Here is a 22,478-nt window from a genome sequence, read left to right on the forward strand (position 1 = left end):
TAACATAAAGAGAGAGAGAGAGAAAACATAAAGAGAGAGAGAGAGCATAAAGAGAGAGAATAACATAAGAGAGAGAGAGAGAGAATAACATAAAGAGAGAGAGAGAGAGAGAATAACATAAAGAGAGAGAGAGAGAGAATAACATAAGAAGAGAGAGAATAACATAAAGAGAGAGAATAACATAGAGGAGAGAGAGAGAGAATAACATAAAGGAAGAGAGAGAGAATAACATAAAAGAGAGAGAGAGAATAACATAAGAGAGAGAGAGAGAGAGAATAACATAAAGAGAGAGAGAGAGAATAACATAAAGAGAGGGAGAGAGAGAGAATAACATAAGGAGGAGAGAGAGAATAACATAGAGAGAGAGAATAACATAAAGGAGAGAGAGAGAATAACATAAAGAGAGAGAGAGAGAGAATAACATAAAGAGAGAGAGAGAGAGAAACAAAAGAGAAAGCTTTGACTATATGCAGGCTCTGTGAGACTCGGTGAGCATAGCCTTGCTATTGAGAAAGGCCGCCGTAGGCAGACCTGGTGCACAAGCTATGTGCACACTGCCCACAGAATGAGGTGGAAACTGAGCTGCACTTCCTAACTTCCTGCCAAATGTATGACCATATTAGAGACACATATTTTCCTCAGATTACACAGACCGACAAAGAATTTGAAAACAAACCCAATTTTGATAAACTCCCTTATCTACTGGGTGAAATACCACATTGTGCCATCACAGCAGCAAGATTTGTGACCTGTTGCCACAAGAAAAGGTCAACCAGTGAAGAACAAACACCATTGTAAATACAACCCATATTTATGTTTATTTATTTTCCCATTTGTACTTTAACTATTTGCACATTGTTACAACACTGTATATAGACATAATATGACATTTGAAATGTCTTTATTGTTTTGGAACTTCTGTTAATATTTATTGTTTATTTCACTTTTGTTTACTATCTACTTCACTTGCTTTGGCAATGTTAACATACGTTTCCCATGCCAATACAGCCCTTAAATTGGAAATTGAGAGAGAGAGAGAGATATTGTAGGCATCCTAGCACAACATGGTTGTTCTACATCACCCAGACAATGGTACAGATCAGTGGTAAATCACATGAACTGATAGGCCTACTTAGTGAAGTGGTAGTAATGGCATCCCTTCCCCTCTTTCTTCCATACCTCCCTCCCTCCTTATATCTCTACTTCCATACCTCCCTCCCTCCTTATATATCTACTTCCATACCTCCCTCCCTCCTTATATATCTACTTCCATACCTCCCTCCCTCCTTATATCTCTACTTCCATACCTCCCTCCCTCCTTATATCTCTACTTCCATACCTCCTTATATCTCTACTTCCATACCTCCCTCCCTCCTTATATCTCTACTTCCATACCTCCCTCCCTCCTTATATCTCTACTTCCATACCTCCCTCCTCCTTATATCTCTACTTCCATACCTCCCTCCCTCCTTATATCTCTACTTCCATACCTCCCTCCCTCCTTATATCTCTACTTCCATACCTCCCTCCCTCCTTATACCTCTACTTCCATACCTCCCTCCTCCTTATATCTCTACTTCCCATACCTCCCTCCCCTCCTTATATCTCTACGTCCATACCTCCCTCCTTATATCTCTACTTCCATACCTCCCTCCCCTCCTTATACCTCTACTTCCATACCTCCTTATATCTCTACTTCCATACCTCCCTCCCTCCTTATATCTCTACTTCCATACCTCCCTCCCTCCTTATATCTCTACTTCCATACCTCCCCTCCCTCCTTATATCTCTACTTCCATACCTCCCTCCCTCCTTATATCTCTACTTCCATACCTCCCTCCCTCCTTATATCTCTACTTCCTTACCTCCCTCCCTCCCTCCTTATATCTCTACTTCCATACCTCCCTCCCTCCTTATATCTCTACTTCCATACCTCCCTCCCTCCTTATATCTCTACTTCCATACCTCCCTCCCTCCTTATATCTCTACTTCCATACCTCCCTCCCTCCTTATATCTCTACTTCCATACCTCCCTCCCTCCTTATATCTCTACTTCCATACCTCCCTCCCTCCTTATATCTCTACTTCCCATACCTCCCTCCCTCCTTATATCTCTACTTCCATACCCTCCCTCCCTCCTTATATCTCTACTTCCATACTTCCCTCCTCCTTATATCTCTACTTCCATACCTCCCTCCCTCCTTATATCTCTACTTCCATACCTCCCTCCTCCTTATATCGCTACTTCCATACCTCCCTCCCTCCTTATATCTCTACTTCCATACCTCCCTCCCTCCTTATATCTCTACTTCCATACCTCCCTCCCTCCTTATACCTCTACTTCCATACCTCCTTATATCTCTACTTCCATACCTCCCTCCCTCCTTATATCTCTACTTCCATACCTCCCTCCCTCCTTATATCTCTACTTCCATACCTCCCTCCCTCCTTATATCTCTACTTCCATACCTCCCTCCCTCCTTATATCTCTACTTCCATACCTCCCTCCCTCCTTATATCTCTACTTCCATACCTCCCTCCTCCTTATATCTCTACTTCCTTACATCCCTCCCTCCTTATATCTCTACTTCCATACCTCCCTCCCTCCTTATATCTCTACTTCCATACCTCCCTCCCTCCTCCTTATATCTCTACTTCCATACCTCCCTCTCTCCTTATATCTCTACTTCCATACCTCCCTCCCTCCTTATATCTCTACTTCCATACCTCCTTATATCTCTACTTCCATACCTCCCTCCCTCCTTATATCTCTACTTCCATAACTCCCTCCCTCCTTATATCTCTACTTCCATACCTCCCTCCCTCCCTCCTTATATCTCTACTTCCATACCTCCCTCCCTCCTTATATCTCTACTTCCATACCTCCCTCCCTCCCTCCTTATATCTCTACTTCCATACCTCCCTCTCTCCTTATATCTCTACTTCCATACCTCCCTCCCTCCTTATATCTCTACTTCCATAACTCCCTCCCTCCTTATATCTCTACTTCCATACCTCCCTCCCTCCTTATATCTCTACTTCCATCCCTCCCTCCCTCCTTATATCTCTACTTCCATACCTCCCTCCCTCCTTATATCTCTACGTCCATACCTCCCTCCTCCTTATATCTCTACTTCCCCTTACCTCCCCTCCCTCCTTATATCTCTACTTCCATACCTCCCTCCCTCCTTATACCTCTACTTCCATACCTCCTTATACCTCTACTTCCCTACCTCCCTCCTTATATCTCTACTTCCATACCTCCCTCCTCCTTATATCTCTACTTCCATACCTCCCTCCTCCTTATATCTCTACTTCCATACCTCCCTCCCTCCTTATATCTCTACTTCCATACCTCCCTCCCTCCTTATATCTCTACTTCCATACCTCCCTCCCTCCTTATATCTCTACTTCCATACCTCCCTCCCTCCTTATATCTCTACTTCCATACCTCCCTCCCTCCTTATATCTCTACTTCCATACCTCCCTCCCTCCCTCCTTATATCTCTACTTCCATACCTCCCTCCCTCCTTATATCTCTACTTCCATACCTCCTCCCTCCTTATATCTCTACTTCCATACCTCCCTCCCTCCTTATATCTCTACGTCCATACCTCCCTCCCTCCTTATATCTCTACTTCCATACCTCCCTCCCTCCTTATATCTCTACTTCCATACCTCCCTCCCTCCTTATATCTCTACTTCCATACCGCCCTCCCTCCTTATATCTCTACTTTCATACCTCCCTCCCTCCCTCCTTATATCTCTACTTCCATACCTCCCTCCCTCCTTATATCTCTACTTCCATACCTCCCTCCTCCTTATATCTCTACTTCCATACCTCCCTCCCTCCTTATATCTCTACTTCCATACATCCCTCCCTCCTTATATCTCTACTTCCATACCTCCCTCCCTCCTTATATCTCTACTTCCATACCTCCCTCCCTCCCTCCTTATATCTCTACTTCCATACCTCCCTCCCTCCTTATATCTCTACTTCCATACCTCCCTCCCTCCTTATATCTCTACTTCCATACCTCCCTCCCTCCTTATATCTCTACTTCCTTACCTCCCTCCCTCCTTATATCTCTACTTCCTTACCTCCCTCCCTCCTTATATCTCTACTTCCATACCTCCCTCCCTCCTTATATCTCTACTTCCATACCTCCCTCCCTCCTTATATCTCTACTTCCATACCTCCCTCCCTCCTTATATCTCTACTTCCTTACCTCCCTCCCTCCTTATATCTCTACTTCCTTACCTCCCTCCCTCCTTATATCTCTACTTCCATACCTCCCTCCCTCCTTATATCTCTACTTCCATACCTCCCTCCCTCCTTATATCTCTACTTCCATACCTCCCTCCCTCCTTATATCTCTACTTCCATACCTCCCTCCCTCCTTATATCTCTACTTCCATACTTCCCTCCCTCCTTATATCTCTACTTCCATACCTCCCTCTGTCATTGTTCTTCATCTCAGGTGCTCCTGGTAACAGAAAGATAGTGATCTTTGTGGATGATCTGAACATGCCTAAGTTGGACACCTACGGCTCACAGCCCCCCATCGAACTGCTCAGACAGTTCCAGGACTTCCACGGCTTCTACGACCGAGAGAAGTTCTTCTGGAAGGAGATCCAGGTACACACACACACACACACACACAGTCTTGTTTAATATGTAGACAGAGTCTAGTCTCACCTTGTCTGGCCTTGAGGATATTAGGTAAAACATTCTGCTGCAGTCGTTTTTTTTAAGTCTGAGAAAAATAAGTGACTTTTTGTTCACGGTCAGTGAATACATTCACTTGTTTAGTATTCAGACAGAGGGTTGGTCTGAGGTCCGTAATGTATATGTAAGATTGCAGGCCCAGGTCCAGGAGCTGATAGGGTACATTATTCTACTACAGTACAATGTGTGTGTTATAGTCTTCTGTTACTGTTGCGAATGGTCAGCAAACGGTAATTACTTTCCGATAGCACCCAGAACATTAAAAGGTGCAATTTGTACGTATTAGGGACTAATTCATCTGTGGGGGTGGCTGTGTGGGTGGCTGTGTGGGTGGATGTGTGGGTGTGGGTGGATGTGTGTGGGTGTGCACAAGTGAATAATTCAGAGAATCAGTTATTCTGTTTGTTGAGTTATGAATGTGTACTGGGTGTAAATGTGTTTCCCACCACGTGACAGACAGACGACAGACAACCATGTCAAGACAGCCACGAGAGAGTAGTCACACAAGGTCATATGCAAACACACACACACACACACACACACAGGGAAACACACACACAGGGAAACACACACACACACAGGGAATACAGAACCAAGGGCATGTCAATATTTTCTAATCCAAACAGGGTTTCACTCTGAAGTTTAACTCAGCTAAAAATGCTGACCCGGTTGGATGTGCTTCAAACTGAAAGTCAAATGTAATATTGATGGAAAACTAAAATGATGGAAAATATGAGAGCTGAAATACATATGAAAATGTGGTTGTAGGAATTTCTGTGCCAAATCTTCCTTTCGACCCCACTCTCCTCCTTTCCTCCACATCTTCTCTCTCGTTCTCTTTCTCTCTGCAGGACATGACGATCGCGGCGGCCTGCGCTCCGCCAGGAGGGGGCCGTAACCCGGTCACCCCTCGTTTCATCCGCCACTTCAGCATGCTGTGTCTGCCCACCCCCTCCGAACACAGCCTCAAACAGATCTTCAATGTGGGTAACCCCTGACCTCCAACCTCTGACATCTAAACCCTGGCCTAAGAGCACAGTCTCAAACAGATCTTCATGGTCAAGAATGAACCTCCAACCTCTCAGTTCCTAACCCTAATATGACCTTTAATCCCAGTAGCTAAACATATCTTGAAGTTCCGCTATCGCACACTCCCTTCTCCAAACCTTCAACTCTCCTCATGACCTCTCCCTCACAGCCCCTTAACAAGCTGTGGTAGTTTAATTACAGATCATCTCTCCTCATGACCTCTCCCTCACAGCCCCTTAACAAGCTGTAGTAGTTTAATTACAGATCATCTCTCCTCATGACCTCTCCCTCACAGCCCCTTAACAAGCTGTGGTAGTTTAATTACAGATCATCTCTCCTCATGACCTCCCTCACAGCCCCTTAACAAGCTGTGGTAGTTTAATTACAGATCATCTCTCCTCATGACCTCCCTCACAGCCCCTTAACAAGCTGTGGTAGTTTAATTACAGATCATCTCTCTCCTCATGACCTCCCTCACAGCCCCTTAACAAGCTGTGGTAGTTTAATTACAGATCATCTCTCCTCATGACCTCCCTCACAGCCCCTTAACAAGCTGTGGTAGTTTAATTACAGATCATCTCTCCTCATGACCTCCCTCACAGCCCCTTAACAAGCTGTGGTAGTTTAATTGCAGATCAACTCTCCTCATGACCTCTCCCTCACAGCCCCTTAACAAGCTGTCGTAGTTTAATTACAGATCATCTCTCCTCATGACCTCTCCCTCACAGCCCCTTAACAAGCTGTGGTAGTGTAATTACAGATCAACTCTCCTCATGACCTCTCCCTCACAGCCCCTTAACAAGCTGTAGTAGTTTAATTACAGATCATCTCTCCTCATGACCTCTCGCTCACAGCCCCTTAACAAGCTGTAGTAGTTTAATTACAGATCATCTCTCCTCATGACCTCTCCCTCACAGCCCCTTAACAAGCTGTGGTAGTTTAATTACAGATCATCTCTCCTCATGACCTCTCCCTCACAGCCCCTTAACAAGCTGTGGTAGTTTAATTACAGATCATCTCTCCTCATGACCTCTCCTCACAGCCCCTTAACAAGCTGTGGTAGTTTAATTACAGATCATCTCTCCTCATGACCTCTCCCTCACAGCCCCTTAACAAGCTGTGGTAGTTTAATTACAGATCATCTCCCTCATGACCTCTCCCTCAGCACCCTTAACAAGCTTGGTAGTTTAATTACAGATCATCTCTCCTCATGACCTCTCCTCACAGCCCCTTAACAAGCTGTGGTAGTTTAATTACAGATCATCTCTCCTCATGACCTCTCCCTCACAGCCCCTTAACAAGCTGTGGTAGTTTAATTACAGATCATCTCTCCTCATGACCTCTCTCCCTCACAGCCCTTAACAAGCTGTGGTAGTGTAATTACAGATCAACTCTCCTCATGACCTCTCCCTCACAGCCCCTTAACAAGCTGTGGTAGTTTAATTACAGATCATCTCTCCTCATGACCTCTCCCTCACAGCCCCTTAACAAGCTGTGGTAGTGTAATTACAGATCAACTCTCCTCATGACCTCTCCCTCACAGCCCCTTAACAAGCTGTGGTAGTTTAATTACAGATCATCTCTCCTCATGACCTCTCCCTCACAGCCCCTTAACAAGCTGTGGTAGTGTAATTACAGATCATCTCTCCTCATGACCTCTCCCCTTACAGCCCCTTAACAAGCTGTGGTAGTTTAATTACAGATCATCTCTCCTCATGACCTCTCCCCTCACAGCCCCTTAACAAGCTGTGGTAGTGTAATTACAGATCATCTCTCCTCATGACCTCTCCCTCACAGCCCCTTAACAAGCTGTGGTAGTTTAATCCCACAGATCATCTCTCCTCATGACCTCTCCCTCACAGCCCCTTAACAAGCTGTGGTAGTGTAATTACAGATCATCTCTCCCTCATGACCCTCTCCCTCACAGCCCCCTTAACAAGCTGTGGTAGTTTAATTACAGATCATCTCTCCTCATGACCTCTCCTCACAGCCCCTTAACAAGCTGTGGTAGTTTAATTACAGATCATCTCTCCTCATGACCTCTCCCTCACAGCCCCTTAACAAGCTGTGGTAGTGTAATTACAGATCATCTCTCCTCATGACCTCTCCCTCACAGCCCCTTAACAAGCTGTGGTAGTTTAATTACAGATCATCTCTCCTCATGACCTCTCCTCACAGCCCCTTAACAAGCTGTGGTAGTTTAATTACAGATCATCTCTCCTCATGACCTCTCCCTCACAGCCCCTTAACAAGCTGTGGTAGTTTAATTACAGATCATCTCTCCTCATGACCTCTCCTCACAGCCCCTTAACAAGCTGTGGTAGTGTAATTACAGATCATCTCTCCTCATGACCTCTCCCTCACAGCCCCTTAACAAGCTGTGGTAGTTTAATTACAATCAACTCTCCTCATGACCTCTCTCTCACAGCCCCTTAACAAGCTGTGGTAGTTCAATTACAGATCAACTCTCCTCATGACCTCTCTCTCACAGCCCCTTAACAAGCTGTGGTAGTTTAATTACAGATCATCTCTCCTCATGACCTCTCCCTCACAGCCCCTTAACAAGCTGTGGTAGTTTAATTACAGATCATCTCTCCTCATGACCTCTCCCTCACAGCCCCTTAACAAGCTGTCGTAGTTTAATTGCAGATCAACTATCATAACACTTGCTTTTCTATCCTCTTTGGGACCTAAAATTTATTTCCATTCAAAATCCTATTTTCTCTAACGCCTTAACCCCTAAACCTAACCACTGACCCCTTACCCTTATCCTAACCCTAAACCTAACCCCTAACCCCTTACCCTTATCCTAACCCTAAACCTAACCACTAACCCCTTACCCTTATCCTAACCCCTAAACCTAGCCCTAACCCTAATTGTAACCCTAAACCTAACCCCTAAGCTTAAAATAGCCTTTGTCGTCATGGGGACATGGGAAATGTCCCCACCAGGGAGAACTTGCTTTGTTTTACTGTCCTTGTGGGGACTTTTGGGGGATTCAGGACCACACACACACACACACACACATACGTGTGTGTTGAAACTGTCTCTCCCCCCTCCAGGCGATCCTCAGTGGTTTCCTCAGTGAGTTCCCCCAGGCGGTGAGGTCTTCAGCAGGCAGCATCGTAGACGCAGCAGTGGAGATCTACCACCGCATGTCTGTAGACCTCCTGCCTACACCAGCCAAGTCCCACTACGTCTTCAACCTCAGGGACCTTTCCAAGTGTGTCCAGGGTGAGACACACACACACACACACACACACACACACACACACACACACACACTTGGGGAGAAAGTTTGTCTTTGCTTATTCACTTGTAAATGTATTAAAGTAGCTCATGGACTTAGATGCTCTTTCTTGTAGCCTGAAGTCCAGACAGAGAGAGTAACACTTCTCTACCCAGTGGCCTCACAACCATCATCAGAGCAGAGAGGCCTGAGCTAAAGTGACTACTGCTCCCTGACCGCCGCTAGGGAGTCACCATGCAGAACACACACACACACACACACATACCAGCATTAATACTTACCCAACGCGAATAAGGCCAACCCAGCCCCCATACTTACTGAGGGCGAGCGAGGTCACATTAATGCCCTCGGCTTTCTAACAACACTAACATGGATCCTCTGGTGTGTCAGACCCATCCCTAGCATTGTATTACATAACATTTATAAAAACAGGGATTTGTCAACAACATATATTAGAGTTTTCGTACGTTTTTATTAATGTGCTAAGGTTCCAGGGTGAGAACCACCAAGTTGGATAATGCTTTTTTATTCTCTGGTCGTAAATAAAAAATAAAAAATCCATCTACCTCCTTACCTCTCTCCTCCCTCCCTCCCTCCCTCCCTCCCTCCCTCCCTCCCTCCCTCCCTCCCTCCCTCCCTCCATCCCCTCCTTCCCTCCCTCTCTCTGTCTCTGCTCCAGGTATGTTGCAGTGTGAGCCAGGAACAGTGAGGGATCAGACAGGGATATTCCGTCTGTTCTGTCACGAGTGTCAGAGAGTGTTCCACGACCGCCTCATCAACAACGAAGACAAAACCTACTTTAACACCATCGTCTCTGAGATGGCCAGTAAGAACATAACACAGAGTTTAATAGAACCTAGACGGCCAGTAAGAACATAACACAGAGTTTAATAGAACCTAGACGGCCAGTAAGAACATAACACAGAGTTTAATAGAACCTAGACGGCCAGTAAGAACATAACACAGAGTTTAATAGAACCTAGACGGCCAGTAAGAACATAACACAGAGTTTAATAGAACCTAGACGGCCAGTAAGAACATAACACAGAGTTTAATAGAACCTAGACGGCCAGTAAGAACATAACACAGAGTTTAATAGAACCTAGACGGCCAGTAAGAACATAACACAGAGTTTAATAGAACCTAGACGGCTAGTAAGAACATAACACAGAGTTTAATAGAACCTAGACGGCCAGTAAGAACATAACACAGAGTTTAATAGAACCTAGACGGCCAGTAAGAACATAACACAGAGTTTAATAGAACCTAGACGGCTAGTTTTGCGTTTTGTCTCTCACTAAGCAGTGTTTTGACACATTAAGTTTGAAAGCCATTTAAATTTCCTTGTCTAAAATGTCACACAATTGTTGAGCAATGAATAGCAACTCTTTAAATATATTTCCGTTCTTCTTTCTCTTTCAGGCAAATATTTTGGCTTCAATTTAGAACCCAATTACTTTGTGACCAAACCCATCATATTTGGAGATTTCATCAAGGTAAAATGCATTATAAGCTTATAAATCCAATCAATTTCCCAGGTGCTCAAAGCGCTTAACATTTACGGCATCCATCTACCTATCTCGCAATCCTCCCTCCCTCCCTCCCCATTCCTCCCTCCCTCCCCATTCCTCCCTCCCTCCCTCCCTCCCCATTCCTCCCTCCCTCCCTCCCTCCCCATTCCTCCCTCCCTCCCTCCCTCCCTCCCTCCCTCCCTCCCTCCCTCCCTCCCTCCCTCCCTCCCTCCCTCCCTCCCTCCCTCCCTCCCTCCCCATTCTTCCCTCCCCTCCCTCCCCATTCTCCCTCCCTCCCTCCCTCCCTCCCTCCCTCTCTCCCCATTCCTCCCTCCCAACCTTCCCTCCCCATTCCTCCCTCCCCTCCCTCCCTCCCTCCCAACCCTCCCTCCCCACCCAACCTTCCCTCCCCACCCTCCCTCCCTCCCAACCTTCCCTCCCTCCCAACCTTCCCTCCCCACCCTCCCTCCCTCCCCACCCTCCCTCCCTCCCAACCTTCCCTCCCCATTCCTCCCTCCCCCCCAACCTTCCCTCCCCATTCCTCCCTCCCCCCAACCTTCCCTCCCCATTCCTCCCTCCCCATTCCTCCCTCCCTCCCTCCCCATTCCTCCCTACCTCCCCCCTTCTCCCCATTCTTCCCTACCTCCCCCTTCTCCCCATTCCTCCCTACCTCCCTCCCCATTCCTCCCTCCATCCCTCCCTCCCCATTCTCTCCTCTCCTCTCCTCTCCTCTCCTCTCCTCTCCTCTCTTCTCCTCTCCTCTCCTCTCCTCTCCTCTCCTCTCCTCTCCTCTCCTCTAGGTGGGAGCAGAGAAGGCAGATCGTCTGTATGAGGACCTAACAGACCCAGATAAGATCAGGGCTGTACTCCAGGACTACCTGGATGACTACAACATGACCTTCTCCAAGGAGACCAAGCTAGTCTTCTTCCAGGACGCTGTAGAACATGTCTCCAGGTGATTGTACAGTCTGAAATGGAACCCTATTCCCTATATAGTGAACTGATTAGCATCCTTAATGACACCCTATTCCCTATATAGTGAACTGATTAGCATCCTTAATGACACCCTATTCCCTATATAGTGAACTGATTAGCATCCTTAATGACACCCTATTCCCTATATAGTGAACTGATTAGCATCCTTAATGACACCCTATTCCCTATATAGTGAACTGATTAGCATCCTTAATGACACCCTATTCCCTATATAGTGAACTGATTAGCATCCTTAATGACACCCTATTAAGTTAATTTGTGGAATTTCTTTCCTTCTTAATGAGTTTGAGCCAATCATTTGTGTTGTGACAAGGTAGGGTTGGTATACAGAAGATAGCCCTATTTGGTAAAAGACCAAGTCCATATTATGGCAAGAACAGCTCAAATAAGCAAAGAGAAACGACAGTCCATCAGTACTTTAAGAAATGAAGGTCAGTCAATCCGGAACATTTCAAGAACTTTGAACGTTTCTTCAAGTGCAGTCGCAAAAACCATCAAGCGCTATGATGAAACTGCCTCTCATGAGGACCGCCACAGGAAAGGAAGACCCAGAGTCACCTCTGCTGCAGAGGATAAGTTCATTAGAGTTACCAGCCTCAGAAATTGCAGGCCAAATAAATGCTTCACAGAGTTCAAGTAACAGACACATCTCAACATCAACTGTTAAGAGGAAACAGCTTGAATCAGGCCTTCATGGTCGAATTGCTGCAAAGAAACCACTACTAAAGGACACCAATAAGAAGAACAGACTTGCTTGGGCCAAGAAACACGAGTAATGGACATTAAACCGGTGGAAATCTGTCCTTTGGTCTGATGAGTCCAAATATGAGATTTTTGGTTCCAACCGCCGTGTCTTTGTGAGACGCAGAGAAGGTGAACGGATAATCTCAGCATGTGTGGTGCCCACCGTGAAGCATGGAGGAGGAGGTGTTATGGTGTGGAGGTGCTTTGCTGGTGACACTGTCTGTGATTTATTTAGAATTCAAGGCACACTTAACCAGCATGGCTACCACAGCATTCTGCAGCGATACGCCATCCCATCTGGTTTGCGCTTAGTGGGACTATCATTTTTTTTCAATAGGACAATGACCCAACACACCTCCAGGCTGTGTAAGGGCTATTTGACCAAGAAGGAGAGTGATGGAGTGCTGCATCAGATGACCTGGCCTCCACAATCACCCGACCTCAACCGAATTGAGATGGTTTGGGATGAGTTGGACCGCAGAGTGAAGGAAAAGCAGCCAACAAGTGATCAACATATGTGGGAACTCCTTCAAGTCTGTTGGAAAAGCATTCCAGGTGAAGCTGGTTGAGAGAATGCCAAGAGTGTGCAAAGCTGTCATCAAGGCAAAGGGTGGCTACTTTGAAGAATCTAAAATCTAAAATATATTTTGATTTGTTTTTGGTTACTACATGATTCCATATGTGTTATTTCATAGTTTTGATGTCTTCACTGCTATTCTACAATGTAGAAATAGTAAAACTAAAGGAAAACCCTTGAATGAGTAGGTGTATCCAGACTTTTGACTGGTACTGTATGTCTTTTTATTATGCTTCAATTTGTTAAATTGCTTACTTCCCTAACCCCGCCCCTCTGTTCCTATAGGATAGCTCGTATGATCCGGCAGGAGCGAGGTAACGCCCTATTGGTAGGCGTGGGGGGCACGGGGAAACAGTCACTGACGCGGCTGGCGTCCCACATGTGCGGCATGCGCTGCTTCCAGATAGAACTGAGCCGAGGTTATAACTACGACAGCTTCCATGAAGACCTGAGACGACTGTTCAAGATGGCTGGGGTGGAGGGCAAGGACATGGTGTTCCTCTTCACTGATACACAGGTAGGGGGAGAGTTTGCAAGTACAGGTGTTTGTGCATGGAGGTTATGTGATGGGTAGTTAGCAGGTTACTCCATAAAGACTGTACCAGACAGTAGTAGTTATGTAGGTTATGTGATGGGTAGTTAGCAGGTTCCACCATAAAGACTGTACCGGACAGCTAATGAAGGAGTTATGGCCAGTGTATATCTGTGACCATCGGCTTGCCAAACCATGCCACCTCTGTGACTCAAGACCTCATTACCCCACTGAGCAAAAGCCAAGGCAGTAGCCCTGGAAGCTATTGCTTCAGTCTTCAGTTCTCAGGCAGGTTTACATCACCCCCTCCATTACATGTGTATTATTGGTCATCAGATTGTGGTAGAGGAGTTCCTAGAGGACATCAACAACATGTTGAACAGTGGAGAGGTGCCCAACCTGTTTGAGAAGGATGATCTGGAGCAGGTCCTGGCTGTCACACGGCCCAGAGCCAAAGAGGCCGGCATCAACGAGGGAAACCGAGACGAGGTACAGTAGAGCACACACAGGGGCACACACACACACACACACACACACACACACACACACACACTCGCAATATAATTGTAATTACAGGACTCATCTGTAAAAGAGACCTTGGTCTCAGCATGACTCCCTGTCAAAATAAAGGTGAAATAAAATGCATGTGTAATATTTATGCATGTACCATTTATTAATATTTAAACATTTATTTATATAAAGCTAGCTATTTATTCAAAACAAAATGTACAGTGCATTCGGAAAGTGTTCAGACCCATTGACTTTTTCCACATTTTGTTAAATTACAGCCTCATTCTAAAATGGATTACATTGTTTTGTTTTTCCCTCATCAATCTACACACAATACCCCATAATGACAAAGCAAAAACTGTTTTTTAGAAATGTTTGCAAATGTATAAAAATTTAAAAAAGTATAAAAAGTATTCTTCGGTATGACGCTACAAGCTTGGCACACCTGTATTTGGGGAGTTTCTCCCATTCTTCTCTGCAGATCCTCTCAAGCTCTGTCAGGTTGGATGGGGAGCGTCGCTGCACAGCTATTTTCAGGTCACTCCAGAGATGTTCAATTGGGTTCAAGTCCAGGCTCTGGCTGGGCCACTCAAGGACATTCAGAGACTTGTCCCGAAGCCACTCCTGCGTTGTCTTGGCTGTGTGCTTAGGGTGGTTGTCCTGTTGGAAGGTGAACCTTCGCACCTGTCTGAGGTCCTGAGCGCTCTGGAACAGGTTTTCATCAAGGATCTCTCTGTACTTTGCACCGTTCATCTTTCCCTCGATCCTGACTAGTCTCCCAGTCCCTGCCGCTGAAAACATCCCCACAGCATGATGCTGCCACCACCATGCTTCACCATAGGGATGGTGCCAGGTTTCCTCCAGACGTGACACTTGGCGTTCATTTACATTTTAGTCATTTAGCAGACGCTCTTATCCAGAGCGACTTACAGGAGCAATTAGGGTTAAGTGCCTTGCTCAAGGGCACATCGACAGATCTTTCACCTAGTCGGCTCGGGGATTAGAACCAGCGACCTTTCGGTTACTGGCACAACGCTCTTAAACACTAAGCTACCTGCCGCCCCAAGTGACTGTTCAGGCCATAGAGTTCAATCTTGGTTTCATCAGACCAGAGAATCTCATTGTCTGAGAGTCCTTTAAGTGCCTTTTAGTAAACTCCAAGTGGGCTGTCATGTGTCATTTACTGAGGAGTGGCTTCTGTCTGGCCACTCTACCATAAAGGCCTGATTGGTGTAGTGCTGCAGAGATGGTTGTCCTTCTGGAAGGTTCTCCAACCTCCACAGAGGAACTCTGGAGCTCTGTCAGTGACCATCTGGTTCTTGGTCACCTACCTGACCAAGGCCCTTCTTCCCCGATTGCTCAGTTTGGTTGGGTAGCCAGCTCTAGGAAGAGTCTTGCTGGTTCCAAACAGCTTCCATTTAAGAATGATGGAGGCCACTGTGTTCTTGCTGACCTTCATTGCTCCAGACATTTTTTGGTACCCTTCCCCAGATCTGTGCCTCGACACAATCCTGTCTCGGAGCTCTACGGACAATTCCTTCGACCTCATGGCTTGGTTTTTGCTCTGACATGCACTGTCAACTGTGGGACCTTATATAGACAGGTGTGTGCCTTTCCAAATCATGTCCAATCAATTGAATTTACCAAAAGTGGACTCCAATCAAGTTGTAGAAACATTTGCAAATGTTTTTTTTTTTCTCGCTTTGTCATTATGGGATATTGTGTGCAGATTGATGAGGGATAAAAAGTAATTTAATTCATTTTAGAATAAGGCTGTAACGTAACAAAATGTGGAAAAAATCATTCATGTATGAGTTTGGCCTCAGTCTAAACTACACTCGTTGATATCCTCTCATGTGTTAGAGCAGGGGTTCTTAAACTCTTTCAGCCTGGGACCCAAATTAGACATTCTGTGTTTTCCTGGGACCCAAGCTTATGAAAACATGCAACTATACGTAAATATCGGTACATTTCATTGCCGTTATGCTTAAAACAAATGCAATATAGACAAAAACAACAATGAAATGAAATACCCATATAAATAGCTATTCATGTTTATTTTCCCCGCTTAAAAACACTCTTAGATATCTGTCTAGGTTGGAATTGTTGCTGTTAAAATACAATAAATCATTTTCATTCTGAACTGGAATAAACTGATGTAGACCAGAAAACAGACACACACACACACACACACACACACACACACACACACACACACACAGTCCTAATGAGAGTTGTGTGGCTGGTTGAAGCTTCAACAAGCATGTCTATTCTGAGCTCAGTTTTTGACAGTGCAACCCTGAGGTAATGCTCAGCATGGAGTCTGTTTCTGTACTTGTTTTTTAAGTACTCCAGAGTTGAGAACCCTGACTGGGATAGGTATGTGGTGCCAAAATGGATCAGAACATCTACTGCTTTCTCAGCCAGGCAGGAGACCGCTTCCTGCTGTAGATGAGCAACCCAGAACTGTGTGAGTGGGTTTGCCTCAAAAAAGCATCTTGCTTCAATCAGTTTATTCCAGTTCAGAATAAAAATGATTGCTTGTATTTTAACATCAACAGTTCCAACCTAGACTTGTTTTCACCAATCATTTCTACAGTAAATATGTACAGTAGGCCTGATAATTTTTCATCTGTACTGTTACTTAGGGTTTCACTATCAGTAGCTAGCTAGTTTGCTTTGGCTAACGTTAGCTATCTAGCTGTTATAGCTGTGTACAAGGGAATTGTTTGAAAGACAGACTCACATCTACTACTATGAGAGATAGTCCTCCCTTATTTCTGCTTATCACCTGTTATAAAATGACAACAATGCCTTGCTAGCTGACTTTTCCACTGTGGAAGCACTGTTTCCTGAAGCACTCTGCCCTGTTCTGAAAGAACTCCCTGGGTTTCCCGTCATGCTGTGGATGTTTGGTCAGGACGTGTCGTTTTATTAATTTATTCGTTTTGAGAGACTCATTACTAAGCACTTCCCCTCACAAAACACATTGTGGGCGCTCCTCATTATTTCTCTAAGTTTGTATGAAACCAAGAGAGAGAAACTCGTCGCTATATTTACGTTTTATGACGATTGAGCTCAGTCAGAACTTGTGGCTAGCTCGACTCCATTTGATGACAGCGGTGAGTGATGGCGAGTGGGAATGACAAGTCATTGGCTGACAGCGCGTCATCATCTGCTGAACCACAGCGCTGCAGCATGTGGGTCGCGGAGCGGGATGAGTTGGACCACAGAGTGAAGGAATAGCAGCCAACAAGTGCTCAGCATATGTGGGAACTCCTTCAAGACTGTTGGAAAAGCATTCCAGGTGAAGCTGGTTGAGAGAATGCCAAGAGTGTGCAAAGCTGCCATCAAGGCAAAGGGTGGCTATTTGAAGAATCTCAAATATAAAATATATTTTGATTTGTTTAATAATTTTTTGGTTACTACATGATTCCATGTGTTATTTCATAGTTTTGATGTCTTCACTGTTATTCTACAATGTAGAACACAGACAAGACCATGGTGCTTGCCTACGGAGCTGTGAGGGGATCGGCACCTCCGTACCTTCAGCCTCTGATCAGTCCCTACACCCAAACGAGGGCATTGCGTTCATCCACCTCTGGCCTGTTAGCTCCCCTACCTCTGCTGAAGCACAGTTCCCGCTCAGCCCAGTCAAAACTGTTTGCTGCTCTGGCACCCCAATGGTGGAACAAGCTCCCTCACGACGCCAGGACAGCGGAGTCACTCACCACCTTCCGGAGACATTTGAAACCCCACCTCTTTAAGGAATACCTGGGATAGGATAATGTAATCCTTCTACCCCCCCAAAAAACAATTTTTAAATACTAAAATACAAAAAAAAATACAAAAAATACAAAATTAAAAATAAAATACATTGTAAAGTGGTTAACCCACTAGCTATAAGGTGAATGCACCAATTTGTAAGTCGCTCTGGATAAGAGCGTCTGCTAAATGACGTAAATGTAAATGTGTCCAAACTTTTGACTGGTAGTGTATGTGTGTATGTAACCTCTGTGTGTCTCCCTGTGTGTGTGTGTGTGTGTGTGTGTGTGTGTGTAGGTGTTCCAGTTCTTCATCTCTCGGGTCAGAGAGAAGCTGCACATTGTGTTGTGTATGAGTCCTGTAGGAGATGCCTTCAGGTCCCGCTGTCGTATGTTCCCCTCTCTGGTCAACTGCTGCACCATCGACTGGTTTGTACAGGTCAGGACATGCGCTCTCTGTGTGTGTGTGTGATTGCCTCTCTCTCTCTCTCTCGCTCTCTCTCTCTCCCCTTCGCTCTCTCTCTCTCTCCCCTTCGCTCTCTCTCTCCCCCTCCCCCTCTCTCTCTCTCCCCCTCCCCCTCTCTCTCTCTCTCTCTCTACCTCTCTCTTTTCCTCCCTCTCTCTCCCTCTCTCTCTTCCTCCCTCTCTCTCTTCCTCTCTCTCCCCCCTCTCTCTCTCTCTCTCTCTCTCTCTCTCTCTCTCTCTCTCTCTCTCTCTCTCTCGCTCTCTCTGTCTCTCTCTCTGTCTCTCTCTCTCAGTGTATATTTCTGTCTAATTGGTGGATAGTCCACTCTTAGTCAAACACACTCATTTACTCTCTGTAATGAGGAGTATGCTGTCACTGGGTGCTCTCAGGGTGAAACGCTCCTCCACTCATCTCCATCAGTATTGTTTGTCAGGCACTCCGGGGTGTGTGTGTGTGTGTGATGGATCACAGGGCGAGGGCTCGCCCCAGCTGTCCATTAGCGAAGCGCGCCCCTCTCTTCTCTCGTTCCACCTCCTTTAATCTGCCTGTTTATTTTCACCATCCCTCTCTCCTCTCCTCTGCTCCCATCCCTCCATCAGGGTGACCCCCACTGAGTAGGAGCAGTCAGGTGCAGTCAGGTGTTTATTTAGAGAATACTTTATTCTGCTTGTTTAAAAGGAGTCTCTCTCTCTCTCTATCACTCTCTCTCTCTCTCTCTCTCTCTCTCTCTCTCTCTCTCTCTCTCTCTCTCTCTCTCTCTCTATCCTCTCTTCTCTCTCTCTCTCTCTCTCTCTCTCTCTCTCTCTCTCTCTCTCTCTCTCTCTCTCTCTCTCTCTCTCTCTCTCTCTCTCTCTCTCTCTCTCTCTCTCTCTCTCTCAATTCAATTTCAATTCATTTTAAGGGCTTTATTGGCATGGGAAATGTATGTTAACATTGCCAAAGCAAGTGAAGTAGATAGTAAACAAAAGTGAAATAAATATTAACAGTAAACATTACACTCAGAAGTTTCAAAAGAATAAAGACATTTCAAATGTCATATTATGTCTATATACAGTGTTGTAACAATGTGCAAATAGTTAAAGTACAAATGGGAAAATAAATATGGGTTGTATTTAAAATGGTGTTTGTTCTTCACTGGGTGCTCTCTCTATCTCTCTCTCTCTCTCTCTCTCTCTCTCTCTCTCTCTCTCTCTCTCTCTCTCTCTCTCTCTCTCTCTCTCTCTCTCTCTCTCTCTCTCTCTCTCTCTCTCTCTCTCTCTCTCTCTCTCTCTCTCTCTCTCTTTCAATTCAATTCAATTTAAGGGCTTTACTGGCATGGGAAACGTGTGTTAACATTGCCAAAGCAAGTGAAGTAGATAGTAAACAAAAGTGAAATAAACAATAAATATTAACAGTAAACATTACACTCAGAAGTTTCAAAAGAATAAAGACATTTCAAATGTCATATTATGTATATATACAGTGTTGTAACAATGTGCAAATAGTTAAAGTACAAATGGGAAAATAAATAAACATAAATATGGGTTGTATTTACAATGGTGTTTGTTCTTCACTGGTTGCCCTTTTCTTGTGGCAACAGGTCACAAATCTTGCAGCTGTGATGGCACACTGTGGTTTTTCACCCAGTAGATAAGGGAGTTTATCAAAATTGGGTTTGTTTTCGAATTCTTTGTGGATCGCTGTAATCTGAGGGAAATATGTGTCTCTAATATGGTCATACATTTGGCAGGAGGTTAGGAAGTGCAGCTCAGTTTCCACCTCATTTTGTGGGCAGTGTGCATATAGCCTGTCTTCTCTTGAGAGCCAGGTCTGCCTACAGCGGCCTTTCTCAATAGCAAGGCTATGCTCACCTGAGTCTGTACATAGTCAAAGCTTTCCTTAAGTTTCGGTCAGTCACAGTGGTCAGGTATTCTGCCACTGTGTACTCTCTGTTTAGGGCCAAATAGCATTCTAGTTTGCTCTGTTTTTTTGTTTGTTCTTTCCAATGTGTCAAGTAATTCTCTTTTTGTTTTCTCATGATTTGGTTGGGTCTAGTTGTGTTGTTGTTGTTGTTGTCCTGGGGCTGTGTGGGGTCTGTTTGTGTTTGTGAACAGAGCCCCAGGACAAGCTTACTTAGGGGACTCTTCTCCAAGTTCATCTCTCTGTAGGTGATGTCTCTGTCTCTCTCTCTCTCTCTGTCTATCATGTTCATCTTTACTCTCTCTCGATCACGCTCTCTCTTTGTCTTTCTTCATTTCCTCCTTTTTCACCCACTCTCTCCTACTATCTAACCATCCCTCTCTCTTCGTTCCATCCCTCTCTCTTCTTTCCATTCCTCTCTCTTCGTTCCATTGCTCTCTCTTCTTTCCATTCCTCTCTCTTCTTTCCATCCCTCTCTCTTCGTTCCATTCCTCTCTCTTCGTTCCATTCCTCTCTCTTTCCCTCTTCCCCTCCTCTCCCCCTGTAGTGGCCCCGTGAGGCCCTCCTCTCCGTGTCCCAGACCTTCTTCCAGAACGTGGAGTTTGGCAGTGAGGAGATGAAGGATCGTTTCAGTGAGATGTGTGTGGAGATCCACGTCAGTGTGACGGACATGGCCGAGAGGTTCTACTCTGAGCTGAGACGACGCTATTACACTACTCCCACCTCTTACCTGGAACTGATTAACCTCTACCTGGCCATGTTGGGAGAGAAGAGACAGCAACTAGTGGCTGTAAGAGATCAATAATACTAATGATTAATAGTGTTTCATAATCAATAACTAATATTAACCTCTACCTGGCCATGTTGGGAGAGAAGAGACAGCAACTAGTGGCTGTCAGAGACAGATCTATAATAATGATTAGCAATAGAAAATACAGCGGCTGTGAGACATCCATGATATACTATATATACAAAAGTATGTGGACACCCCTTCAAATGAGTGGATTCGGCTATTTCAGCCAAACACGTTGCTGACAGGTGTATAAAATCGAACACACAGCCATGCAATCTCCATATACAAACATTGGCAGTTGAATGGCCTTACTGAAGAGCTCAGTGACTTTCAACGTGGCACCGTCATAGGATGCCACCTTTCCAACAAGTCAGTTTGTCAAATTTCTGCCCTGCTAGAGCTGCCCCGGTCAACTGTAAGTGGTGTTATTGTGAAGTGGAAACGTCTAGGAGCAACAACGGCTCAGCCGCAAAGTGATATGCAACACAAGCTCACAGAACGGGATCGCCGAGTGCTGAAGCGCATAGCGCTGCCTCTGTGGCAACACTCACTACTGAGTTCTAAACTGCCTCTGGAAGCAACGTCAGCACAAGAACTGTTCTTCCGGAGCTTCATAAAATGGGTTTCCATGGCCGAGCAGCCGCACACAAGTCTAAGATCACCATGCGCAATGCCAAGTGTCGCCTGGAGTGGTGTAAAGCTCGCCGCCATTGGACTCTTGAGCAGTGGAAACCCGCTCTCTGGAGTGATGAATCACGCTTTACCATCTGGCAGTCTGACTGATGCCAGGAGAACGCTACAAGCTACCTGCCCCAATGCATAGTGCCAACTGTAAAGTTTGGTGGAGGAGGAATAATGGTCTGGGGCTGTTTTTCATGGTTCGGGCTAGGCCCCTTAGTTCCAGTGAATGGAAATCTTAACGCTATAGCATACAATGACATTCTAGACTATTCTGTGCTTCCAGCTTTGTGGCAACAAGTTTGGGGAAGGCCCTTTCCTGTTTCAGCATGACAATGCCCCCGTGCACAAAGCGAGGTCCATACAGAAATGGTTTGTCGAGATTGGTGTGGAAGAACTTGACTGGCCTGCACAGAGCCCAGACCTCAACCCCATCATACACCTTTGAGATTAATTGGAACGCCGACTGTGAGCCAGGCCTAATCGCCCAACATCAGTGCCAGACCTCACTAATGCTCTTGTGTCTGAATGGAAGCAAGTCCCCGCAGCAATGTTCCAACATCTAGTGGAAAGCCTTCCCAGAAGAGTGGAGGCTGTTATAGCAGCAAAGGGGGGGACCATCTCCATATTAATGCCCATGATTTTGGAATGAGATGTTTGACGAGCAGGTGTTCACGTACTTTTGGTCATGTAGTGTATTTGTTATTTAATGATATCAATACTCCAGTTTAGCACACTGTGGTTTCTTTGAAAAGTGGCTATTTCTCTGAATGGGCATCAATTCTATTCTCCAGTCAATCCAATAAATTGTGTGTTTGTGCGTGTGTGTTTGTGCGTGTGTGTTTGTGCGTGTGTGTTTGTGCGTGTGTGTTTGTGCGTGTGTGTGTGTGTGTGTGTGTGTGTGCGTGTGTGTGTGTGCGTGTGTGTGTGTGCGTGTGTGTGTGTGTGTGTGTGTGTGTGTGTGTGTGTGTGTGTGTGTGTGTGTGTGTATATTCCAATC

The 22,478-nt window shown here is 45.5% G+C and overlaps 1 pseudogene; it reads left to right on the forward strand.

The window, feature by feature from the left end:
* The window catches only part of LOC121564181, a 99,501-nt pseudogene that overhangs the window by 12,899 nt on the left and 64,124 nt on the right, over window positions 1–22,478 (forward strand).

The sequence above is a fragment of the Coregonus clupeaformis genome, chromosome 35, assembly GCF_020615455.1.
Source record: "Coregonus clupeaformis isolate EN_2021a chromosome 35, ASM2061545v1, whole genome shotgun sequence".
Lineage (NCBI taxonomy): Eukaryota > Metazoa > Chordata > Actinopteri > Salmoniformes > Salmonidae > Coregonus > Coregonus clupeaformis.